The sequence below is a fragment of the Lissotriton helveticus genome, chromosome 1_1 (genome assembly GCF_964261635.1).
Source record: "Lissotriton helveticus chromosome 1_1, aLisHel1.1, whole genome shotgun sequence".
Lineage (NCBI taxonomy): Eukaryota > Metazoa > Chordata > Amphibia > Caudata > Salamandridae > Lissotriton > Lissotriton helveticus.
Window position 1 is genome coordinate 293,596,386 of NC_136057.1, and position 12,432 is coordinate 293,608,817.

The 12,432-nt window shown below is 48.7% G+C and overlaps 1 protein-coding gene across 5 annotated transcripts in view; it reads right to left on the bottom strand.

The window, feature by feature from the left end:
- Positions 1–12,432, bottom strand: part of PRDM4 (PR/SET domain 4) — a 146,630-nt gene that overhangs the window by 124,333 nt on the left and 9,865 nt on the right. The gene's annotated exons all lie outside the window — the stretch shown is intronic.

Sequence of the window (12,432 nt, forward strand, 5' to 3'; positions counted from 1 at the left end):
CACCACCTCGGATCAGCAGCACATCCAGGTAGTGTTCACAAAGTCAATCTTGGTCGCTCAAGTGTCCGCCCGAGGCCTCCCTCGACACTCCATCGTCCGTGGAGCGCTGTCGGTCTCTGTGCCAGTCCTTCATAGCTTTCTGCAGTGATCTTGGGTCCGTAAAAATCATAGATCTTCCCTGTCTGTTGATCCGCAGCTTAGCGGGATAGAGCATTGCATAGTCCACTTCGAGGTCTCGTAGCTGTCGCTTCATCGGAACAAATTGACGACGGGCCTCTTGCACTTTGGCTGTGAAGTCTGGAAATAAGGAAAGTGTGCTCCCTTCGTATTGTAGCGGTTGCTTTTCACGTGCCAGTTTTTAGTGCGACATCTCGTCTCTGTAATTAAGATGTTTGGCCACAATGGGGCGAGGAGGGGCCCCTGGCTTAGGCTTGGGGCCCAGAGTACGGTGTGCTCTTTCAACTACGAACATTCCTGAGAATGCCGACTCATCCAACAGTTTCTTTAAGAGGGCCTCAACAAACAGCTCCGTGTTGCCTGTCGCGGTAGTTGCAGTTGTTACCCACCGCTCCTTCCCCCAATTCTGTGGTTTGGGGCTTCAACCTTTTCCAGTGTCGCAGCAAGGCCCCAGCAGTACACAGCGTGGCCCGGCCCTAGGGCCTACGCCGTCTCCCCAGGCAGCAGGAGGCGCGCGGAGCGCCGAGGTACCAGCAGTGTTCTCTCTAAAGGGCCACCCAGTGCGGCACCGCAGCCTGTGGTCCTCCCTGGGGCGGCAACGCCAACCCGGTGTTCAAATTTGGCGCCGTGGGCCTGGCACAGCCGTGATTCCACTACCAGCCCCGGCGTGCAAACCCGGCAGTCCCCCAGTCCGGTGTCAGTGGAACAGGAGGTTAGGGGGGAGGGGCCGGGGGCAGTCCTCCGAGTGATGGCACCGCTCTCTGCCTATGCCCCCTCCAGGCCTTCCACTCAGTTCTCAGCCTGTGCTCGTGGTGTCGCAGGGAGGGGGAGGGGGGGTTTATGGCGTTCCCTCTGTCGTGGCCTCTGTCGCTCACCTCTCCAGTCGACGTGGGGGTCTCTCCGACCCTGCAGCGGAGTCCGCACTTTTGGCCACCGCTGCGCGCCCCAAAGGAACTCCGTGGGATGAGAGGCCTAGAAGCAGCGGCTGAGCCGGGCGTTCGAATTCTGCGGCAGCGCTGCGGTCGGGCAGTGGGAAATGGCGCCTCCCTCTGCGCAATCTCCGCTGTCTCCTCCTCACATTCACTCACCACTCCGCCGGCATCACTCGCAGTCGCGCTTCGGGGGTTGGCAGCGGCAGTCGCCCAGCACGCTCACCGCGGATGTGCTTCTTCGATGCGGGGCAAAGCCTCCAGGCTGTTCTCGGGAGGCCACAGCGCCGTCTCAGGCGCCGGTCACCACGCCGCCTCCCGGTGGCGATTCTGTCGCTTAGATCTGGGCAAATTAGAGTCTGTGTGTGCACCGCACACTCCGGGGCAGTTAGGGGGTATTTTTGTGCACAGAGGGCACCGTAGTTCGCAGGATTATGTCCGGATTGGGTCCTGGACAGAGGAGCCGACGGTTCAGGCGGCCATCTCTGTCGCTAGCTAGCTCCGCCCCACCTAAAGGATCCTTCACGCTTTATACAACAGAGGCTTCAGTCCCACCCTTCACCCCCACCATCTAAAACAAGCATTTGCAATGCAATAGGTCTCGCAATTATGCAAGTTTAAACTAGTGACATTGCAAATAATGCCTTTTATTTTGTTTTTAAAACATAAATAATAAGGTATTAAACGTGCTCAACAAATTTGAGGTGTTCCAGTAAACCGTAAGTTATGCGGTCACTTTTTCACACTAGGTTAGGGTGTACCTTAGTGTGTACATTCCACTGTGGCGTTAGGTCCTGAAGAAAGCCTCGTTAATGTCACTTGTGAGGCTGAAAAATGTAGACCACATTTCTTTCACATAAGTGATGTAACTGGCCAAGCTACCCAGTCTATCATCTCACGTTTTAATATTGCCTTACTATTCCACCATTAAATCATTTTTACTGGTTTGGTAAAGACAATTTTAACTTCTCACTTGGTTCACATCCTGCACTGTCACCTTCACAAAAACCTGCTCCGCTGTAATCAGGCGTTGAAGCACACCAGAGAGGCATTCAGCCTCTCTGGTGGGGAACCCAATGATGAAGCATGTCACCAACTAGGTTGGTGAGGGAGGGTTATTTTTACACTATTGAGTGATTCTCTCTGCCTACTTTATTATCTTGGGTCCCACTCTTCTGTTGCTTTGTTAATATATGCTAGGGGTTCTAAGAGTGGCTCCTCTTTCCTACCCTCCCTCCTTGTTTGTTTGATAACACCCCCTATTATTCCACCCTCCAGTGGGAGGGGGGCATATGCCTCTCTCTGGCTGGCTGGGTCCACCTCATCTGCAAGATGGCAGGGACTGAGCTTTGTGCTTCACCTCGCCTCCCGCACCCGAGGGGTGGGGTTGGCAAAGGTGAGCACACCTCCCTTGCTCACTTGGCTTTCCCACCGATTCTCCCGCCCAAAGTGGGGGTCAGAACCGACCGGAGTCAGTTGCTGGAAGCAGCAAAGGCTGGGGTAGCTCACAAAGGTACAAAATGGGTCGCACTCCGACTCCACCCACCAGCAGGTGTGCCCCAGGAGCATCATGGTCGATGCAGTCTTTAGATAGCGAGTGCGCTATATTGAAGAAAAGTGTGTCGTAGCAAGGCTGCAGCACCAACTCTGGACACCGGTGTTTCGGAATAGTTGTTCCTCGTCAGCAGAGTGTAGGTATTCGGGGTTAGCTGTGCAGGCTGCCAAATGTTCTCAGGTATGTACCTCTCATGGCGCGGGTGCGGGATCCGAGCTCGTCAGCCCAAGCTCAAGGGAGCCTATCAAAGTACAAAATGGGTCGCACTCCGACTCCACCCACCAGCAGGTGTGCCCCAGGAGCATCATGGTCGATGCAGTCTTTAGATAGCGAGTGCGCTATATTGAAGAAAAGTGTGTCGTAGCAAGGTTGCAGCACCAACTCTGGACACCGGTGTTTCGGAATAGTTGTTCCTCGTCAGCAGAGTGTAGGTATTCGGGGTTAGCTGTGCAGGCTGCCAAATGTTCTCAGGTATGTACCTCTCATGGCGCGGGTGCGGGATCCGAGCTCGTCAGCCCAAGCTCAAGGGAGCCTATCAAAGTACAAAATGGGTCGCACTCCGACTCCACCCACCAGCAGGTGTGCCCCAGGAGCATCATGGTCGATGCAGTCTTTAGATAGCGAGTGCGCTATATTGAAGAAAAGTGTGTCGTAGCAAGGTTGCAGCACCAACTCTGGACACCGGTGTTTCGGAATAGTTGTTCCTCGTCAGCAGAGTGTAGGTATTCGGGGTTAGCTGTGCAGGCTGCCAAATGTTCTCAGGTATGTACCTCTCATGGCGCGGGTGCGGGATCCGAGCTCGTCAGCCCAAGCTCAAGGGAGCCTATCAAAGTACAAAATGGGTCGCACTCCGACTCCACCCACCAGCAGGTGTGCCCCAGGAGCATCATGGTCGATGCAGTCTTTAGATAGCGAGTGCGCTATATTGAAGAAAAGTGTGTCGTAGCAAGGCTGCAGCACCAACTCTGGACACCGGTGTTTCGGAATAGTTGTTCCTCGTCAGCAGAGTGTAGGTATTCGGGGTTAGCTGTGCAGGCTGCCAAATGTTCTCAGGTATGTACCTCTCATGGCGCGGGTGCGGGATCCGAGCTCGTCAGCCCAAGCTCAAGGGAGCCTATCAAAGTACAAAATGGGTCGCACTCCGACTCCACCCACCAGCAGGTGTGCCCCAGGAGCATCATGGTCGATGCAGTCTTTAGATAGCGAGTGCGCTATATTGAAGAAAAGTGTGTCGTAGCAAGGTTGCAGCACCAACTCTGGACACCGGTGTTTCGGAATAGTTGTTCCTCGTCAGCAGAGTGTAGGTATTCGGGGTTAGCTGTGCAGGCTGCCAAATGTTCTCAGGTATGTACCTCTCATGGCGCGGGTGCGGGATCCGAGCTCGTCAGCCCAAGCTCAAGGGAGCCTATCAAAGTACAAAATGGGTCGCACTCCGACTCCACCCACCAGCAGGTGTGCCCCAGGAGCATCATGGTCGATGCAGTCTTTAGATAGCGAGTGCGCTATATTGAAGAAAAGTGTGTCGTAGCAAGGTTGCAGCACCAACTCTGGACACCGGTGTTTCGGAATAGTTGTTCCTCGTCAGCAGAGTGTAGGTATTCGGGGTTAGCTGTGCAGGCTGCCAAATGTTCTCAGGTATGTACCTCTCATGGCGCGGGTGCGGGATCCGAGCTCGTCAGCCCAAGCTCAAGGGAGCCTATCAAAGTACAAAATGGGTCGCACTCCGACTCCACCCACCAGCAGGTGTGCCCCAGGAGCATCATGGTCGATGCAGTCTTTAGATAGCGAGTGCGCTATATTGAAGAAAAGTGTGTCGTAGCAAGGTTGCAGCACCAACTCTGGACACCGGTGTTTCGGAATAGTTGTTCCTCGTCAGCAGAGTGTAGGTATTCGGGGTTAGCTGTGCAGGCTGCCAAATGTTCTCAGGTATGTACCTCTCATGGCGCGGGTGCGGGATCCGAGCTCGTCAGCCCAAGCTCAAGGGAGCCTATCAAAGTACAAAATGGGTCGCACTCCGACTCCACCCACCAGCAGGTGTGCCCCAGGAGCATCATGGTCGATGCAGTCTTTAGATAGCGAGTGCGCTATATTGAAGAAAAGTGTGTCGTAGCAAGGTTGCAGCACCAACTCTGGACACCGGTGTTTCGGAATAGTTGTTCCTCGTCAGCAGAGTGTAGGTATTCGGGGTTAGCTGTGCAGGCTGCCAAATGTTCTCAGGTATGTACCTCTCATGGCGCGGGTGCGGGATCCGAGCTCGTCAGCCCAAGCTCAAGGGAGCCTATCAAAGTACAAAATGGGTCGCACTCCGACTCCACCCACCAGCAGGTGTGCCCCAGGAGCATCATGGTCGATGCAGTCTTTAGATAGCGAGTGCGCTATATTGAAGAAAAGTGTGTCGTAGCAAGGTTGCAGCACCAACTCTGGACACCGGTGTTTCGGAATAGTTGTTCCTCGTCAGCAGAGTGTAGGTATTCGGGGTTAGCTGTGCAGGCTGCCAAATGTTCTCAGGTATGTACCTCTCATGGCGCGGGTGCGGGATCCGAGCTCGTCAGCCCAAGCTCAAGGGAGCCTATCAAAGTACAAAATGGGTCGCACTCCGACTCCACCCACCAGCAGGTGTGCCCCAGGAGCATCATGGTCGATGCAGTCTTTAGATAGCGAGTGCGCTATATTGAAGAAAAGTGTGTCGTAGCAAGGTTGCAGCACCAACTCTGGACACCGGTGTTTCGGAATAGTTGTTCCTCGTCAGCAGAGTGTAGGTATTCGGGGTTAGCTGTGCAGGCTGCCAAATGTTCTCAGGTATGTACCTCTCATGGCGCGGGTGCGGGATCCGAGCTCGTCAGCCCAAGCTCAAGGGAGCCTATCAAAGTACAAAATGGGTCGCACTCCGACTCCACCCACCAGCAGGTGTGCCCCAGGAGCATCATGGTCGATGCAGTCTTTAGATAGCGAGTGCGCTATATTGAAGAAAAGTGTGTCGTAGCAAGGTTGCAGCACCAACTCTGGACACCGGTGTTTCGGAATAGTTGTTCCTCGTCAGCAGAGTGTAGGTATTCGGGGTTAGCTGTGCAGGCTGCCAAATGTTCTCAGGTATGTACCTCTCATGGCGCGGGTGCGGGATCCGAGCTCGTCAGCCCAAGCTCAAGGGAGCCTATCAAAGTACAAAATGGGTCGCACTCCGACTCCACCCACCAGCAGGTGTGCCCCAGGAGCATCATGGTCGATGCAGTCTTTAGATAGCGAGTGCGCTATATTGAAGAAAAGTGTGTCGTAGCAAGGTTGCAGCACCAACTCTGGACACCGGTGTTTCGGAATAGTTGTTCCTCGTCAGCAGAGTGTAGGTATTCGGGGTTAGCTGTGCAGGCTGCCAGCACCATGTACTCTTAATGGCATTACTGCACTTACAAGGTCTACGAATTGGCTTAGACGCTGTAGGGATACTGGGTTCATGCACCTGTACCCTCAAAACTGGTATAGTGCACCCAGCTAGAGGGGTGGATGACCTTTGCCAGGTCAGTGGGTTGTAGGCATGGCATGCAGGGATGGGTGCCGTGTCAACTCTTCACTTTGTTCTGCACCAAAATACGCAGCCTGCAATGGCAATGTGTGTGTGTAAAGGTACAGGGCCTCTAATGGTGGCACAATAAGTGCTGCAGCCCTTAGAGGCCTGCCCTGGCCACAGTGCCTTTGGTACCTGTGGTACCATTTACAAGGGACTGACATGTGGCCAAGAGTCCCAATTGGGTTTTGTTTCAATGCAGTTTAGGGAAAGAACATATGCTCTGGGTACCTGTTTGCATTAACCCAGGGCACACTCAGTCAAACTACATCAACAGTTTGGCAAAAAAGTGGGGGTGACCATGCAGAAAGAGGGCACTTTGTTACAGTGTAGTTAAAAAAACATTACTTCCTGTCATCAAATATCAGAAATAAGACCATAAAGTATCAACCATTCTCAATATATTTCTATTAAAATTATGGTATCAGCAGCAACATTTGTGGTATGCTCTAAAAAATACTGCAGGAGAAAAGCAGACTGAAAGAAATGTTGGCAAAAACGCCACCCACAGAAAAAAAAAATGGTGCCTTATAAGGCAACAGTAAGTGTACTAGGAGCCGGGGCAATTTGGTAGGGGCTTAATAGGGAGTTCTTAGGATTCAGGGAATGATGGTATTAAGGGTCAGGGATTGCTAGCATTAAGGGGTAGTTAGAGGCTTGTAATGTTCATGGAAGGGTAGCCTTAAGAAGAGGTAACGGTTTTTTAGGGTTCATGGAAGGGTAGGTGGCATTATGGAGTGGTTCTGGGTTCTTATGGTTCAGGGATGGGTAGCGTAAAGAGTAGTAAGAGGATTTTAGGATTCATGAAGGGTCGTGTTAAGGGATAATACAGGGTTTTTAGAAATTCTGAGAAAGTTAGCATTAAGGGATACTTTGGGGTTTTAAGGAAGAGGTAATATGGAGTTTTATGATTCAGGGAAGCTGCCTAAGGGGTATCCAAGGTTCAGTTGGATTAAAGAACGCATGTAATATCAAGCACTGGCAAATCCAATAGGTCTCGCCTATGCAAGAGCTATTGACTTTGTCAATGTTGCCATGTTGTACATTAGAGAGGCTGCTGTTCAAAATGGCTAAAAGTTAGTGGCCTAGAGGAGAGTGGAGCAGAGTGGCAGAGCATAGAACAAAGCAGCATAGACTGAAGTAAAGGGGTCGTGGAGTGTCGTAGAGTTGACTGGTGTGTAGTGGAGTAGAGTGGTGCTGAGTGTCAGAGTAGAATGTCACATTGGAGTGACGTAGAGTGGAGTGGCAAAGAGTGGAGGGGCATGAAGTGGAGTAAAGTGGCATAGAGTGGAGGGGCGTACAGTGAACTAAAGGGGTGGAGAGGGACAGAGTGGTGTACAGTGGAGTGTTGTACAGTGCAGTATAGTGTCATGGAGTGGCGTGGCACAAAGTGGAGTGGTGAAGCGCCTCAGAGTGGAGGGGATTAGAGTGTTGTGAGGTGGAGTAAAGTGGCGAAGAGGGAATAGTGTTGAATGGCGTAGAGTGGAGTAAAGTGTCATCTCGTGAAGTGTAGTGGGGTGGAGCAGGGTGAGATGGAGTAGAAAGGAATGGAGTGGTCGTGGTCATCCCAGGGAAACGTTCAGAATGTCCCCAAGAGGCCTTATCATAACCAGATAGCTGTGCTGTCTGGTAAGCTCCTACCTACAAATGACTACAATTCAACATTTTTGTAATGGTCACAGATAATGAATCGCAAAACATTATGTTGACAATTTCAGTTTGACTATAATATACTTGACATTTCAAAAGTCAACTTGATTATATACAACAGCATTTGTATAGCAATAGAAATCTAGTGCTTAAAAACAAATCAGATACAAGCCACAGCAGAAGTTCTAAGCTTCATAAAAAAGGCAGAAACTCAGACAGGGAATGACATAAATTGCTAGCATGACATGCAATGCCTTCCCCACGCCACACTCTAGTCTAACCTTAGTAATAATACACTTTAAGCCTACCTTTAAAAAGAAAACTTGTATTGAGATGATAGACTAAATATATGACCATTAAATACAGAATCTGTTTGCCATGCAAAGCCTATGAATCGATTAGAAGCTTACATTTGACTCTTCCTGCAACTGGCAACAAGTGCAGCTTCCAGAAAGGGAAATTAGCTTTTTAGTGACATTTGATAATGCCCGAGCAACAGAACTCTGAAAGCTGTACATTTTCCAAATCAGTTTGAAAGTAGCTTCAATAAACAAGCAATGACATTAATCTAATTTAGAGACTAAAAATCTTCAGCAGTAGGGAGCCTAAGACCAATCAAAGTAACAGGACTAATTATTCGCTGGGGTTTTATACAGTAGTTTGAGCATGTAAACCCCAAGTTTATGTTTCTCCGTGGACATGGCCTTGTCCAGAATAGCCTCCAGTGTTTCACTTCCTGCCATTGGGAGATCACAGAACTACCAGGTCGGATCCGTTTCTACCGGCCACAAATTTAGATTATGATAATCAGGCAAATCAACCGGAATACAGGTAGGCCTAGAAAACGAGGAAAGGAATATAAAAATGCAAGATCCCTCTCAGGCGAGTCCGAAGCAATCTGTCTGCCATCCTATAAATGTAGAAATTGCAACAACAAGTCCTAAAGAACCGGGCATAGGGGCTTCATAGAGATATTGAAGAGAGTTATGTATAAACTAGAAAGAACCCTGAGAGACACAGTAATTAAGATAGTATCTAACCTATGACTTATTTTTTATTTTATGAGTTTTATATAGCACTGGCTAGACCCGGAGGTATTAGAGCGCTTTACATGAGGTTCCACAAAATTACATCAGTTACAATTTACATCAGTTGCTAGAAAAAAACATTACAAGAGCATAGAAGACGAGATAAGTGAAGTGTAGAGGGGAAGGGGCTAAAGGGGTAGGAGGGAGATAGGGCAGAGAGACGAAGGAAAGTCTTCCCAAAGTCCAGCTGGATAGGTGACGGTCGAGCTATAGCTATCAGGTAGCTCCACCAGGCATTGGCCAAATAGCTAGGTCTCAATGGGAAAACATTTAAAGAACATAGCGGACAAAATAAACGGAGTGTAGAGGGGTAATGGAGTAGGGTAAAGTAGTAGGAGGGAAAATATGACAAAGAGACGCAGGAAAATCTGCCTAACGTTAAGCTGGGTAGGTGACGATCGAGGGGGAAAGTCCACAGACCATCGCCTCTTTAGCTACCAGGTAGCTCCACCGTTCATCGGCCACACAAACTAAGTCTCCACAGTCGGGGGGTAAGTTCACAGATTCAATGTCCTGATGGGTAGGCCGGATGGGGGAAAATGTCAATGTCAAGTTTAATATCCCATAGTAGGAGCCCAACATGGAAGGGACCACTGTGGTAGCCATCTTGGGGTCAGGCAAGGGGTTCTGACCTTGGTGTTAACATTAAGGCGGTCCCATTTTTATCTTTTGCTCAACAAGGGAGATCAAAAAAATAATTTACAATTATTAAGAGGAAAATCATCCTCAATTAAACTTGACACACTGATCACCTTTTCAGTCATGTACTGGGGGATTCTAAATGATTTAGAAGGCTACAGTAGAGTTCAACACCACAAGTGATGTAGAAACATCACGGATTATGCCCATGAGTGTACACTGAACATCGAGGAAGGATGTCTTTGTGTACCTCACAAGCCGAGAAAAACAACTACCTGTCCACAGGGATACTTTTATCTTCAAGTGGGTTGTGGATATATTTTAGAGTATTTTCAGAAACAAGGGGATAGTCAAGATTGGATAACAATTTTTGAAATGTATCTATACCAGCTTTCCCCCAGGCAGCCTGAATGTTATTGCACCTATCAAGTGATGCAGGCATATCAGAATTCAACTAACAACGGTTATAACATTAAGACTTTCACATGCTTCTTTAAATCCGTCTCAAACTTGCCATAAATATAGTATCTAGGTAGCACACGTTACGCCAGATTATCATGTAAAGATGTGCACTCAACTGAAAGGGTACATGTATGAGCTAAAAGGGGCTGCTTCACAACCATGCTGTGTCCACATCATTGGGAAAATGTAGTCTGTTAATACTTAACTGTGCAAGTTTAATCTTAGTGTCTGTGTACCTAGCTATATGTTTTTATGACTAAAGGTATAACTAGTGTACTTCTTTCTTCAAACAGAACACTCCGGTATATTTAGGTGCTTTTAAGACTAGTACGGAGCAATTACACATCTAGTTCTTAAAAGACGCCTCATACCACGTATATTTTTGTATTAACATCTATTCAAAGTTTAATGTACAAATATAGTTAAGAGTTAGATATATGCTGCTGACGTTTTACTGTGACTTTCAAAGCACAAGGACCAACACGGCTGTTTTTCCTTCAAGGTGGGCAAAAGGAAAATGTGTTAATTGCTGTTCTCCAAAACTACACTGCTTTAATAATAGCACTGTATGAAAACATTTTTCCAGCCTATCAATTATATTCCAAGATGTCATTCATTTTCATTATGCAACTTTATTCCATTTTATAATAAAATCATAAAAGCAGATTAAAAAACTATTTCAACATAAAAAAAACCTGATGAAAACCGCAATAAGAATATTTACACATTAAAAACATGACAGTTTTACCCAACCCATAAATCGTTTTAGTGGTCACATCTGAGATGTCAATAAAGGTCAATATTTGTTTGGGCAGGAGTTCGTCTGGCCAGAATGGGTTCCACCTTTCTGCAGTGGCCAGTCTTAAACACCCAATGACTTGACACTATCAGTCAAGGCGATGGTCCAGAGTGCCCTACAGGGAAAACACACAAACACCATTTCTTCTAGGACAATGCGATCTGGGGTTTTCTCCTGAAATTATCCCACTCATATTTTACCATTTTACAGGAAGGTGTGAAATGGGGAGAGGAGTTGGCCTAACCGACAGCTAGGGTGGTCGACCTCGAGGCAGGGGATTCCGGTTCGAGTCTCGGACCTCGAGGCTGGCGAATCCGATTCGAGTCTCAGGAAGGACGCTCAATATCCTGTGATTCTGGGCAAATCACTTAATCTACCCGTGCCTAACAAAAAGGAATGTGTCCTCATGTAATGCAACTGGTGCTCTTGTAAAGCGCTCCAATACCAGATACCCTCGAGTCAGGTTTGTGCTGTATAAAACTACTAGCAGCCCGTCCCGACGTTGTCCGGGGATGAAATAGAATGTCTGCAATGCTTTCAATTTGCAAGGCAATTTATTTTTAAAACTTACTCTGAATCGCCCCATCACCGGGCTCAGGCCCCGTGTTTTTTTAAAAACGTACTGAGAATCGCCCCATCACCCGGCTCAGGCCCCGCGACTCAGAATCGCCTCATCACCCGGCTCAGCCCCCGCAGAAGAATGCGTCCACTGTGAAGCCGTGTCCTCAATGCAATATGGGAACATTTGTGTCCGCTGCAGACGCAAACGTGTTGGTGCGCTCCACCTGACGCTCCGCTCCAGCCGACGGCAATTAGACGCCCCACATCGCGTCAACATGCAACGCCTACAACAATGGTAAATGCAACGCCCACTTGTATTGGGACGACGCCCACTCGTATTGGGACAGCTCGGCTCCATCAGACATAAATTACATGCCATACATCGCGTCAACGGCCAACGCCCACAACAATGGTAAATGCAACGCCCCCTCGTAGTCCCAGCAGGCAGCGCCCATCGCTCTATGCACATGCCCATACACACGCCCAAATGGTAAATGCAACTCCCCCTCGTTTCGGGACGGCAGTCCCAGCATGCCGCGCCCATCGCTCTATGCACACGCCCATGCACACGCCCATGGCTTTCCAGCAGATCGCCCACGCCCACAACAGACTACTTTTCCCCTAACGTTCTTTCTTTGGCCCACTGTTGCGGTAAATGCCACCCCGCTCTTACTTAGCGCTAGGACACGCCGAGATGGCGTAACCATGCGCTTGATAAAAAATAAAAAAAATAAAAAATGTATATGGTGGCCAGCTGTATAGCCTATGTCCATCTGCTGCAATTGTCCTTTACAATGCTGTATTGGGTGTTGCGATTGGTGCTGTGGTTCCTGAGATTACCCGCCTAAAAGGTTTGGGCTCTCTCTTTATTATATTAGTATAGAATAGATATAGATGTAAAAAATAAAATAAATAAAAAAGTGGGAATCTATTGTGAACCAGAAAGACCTCTCTCGTAAGATGTTTAAAATACTGGGCAACGGATAACCAATGACAGTGTGACATCAACAAAA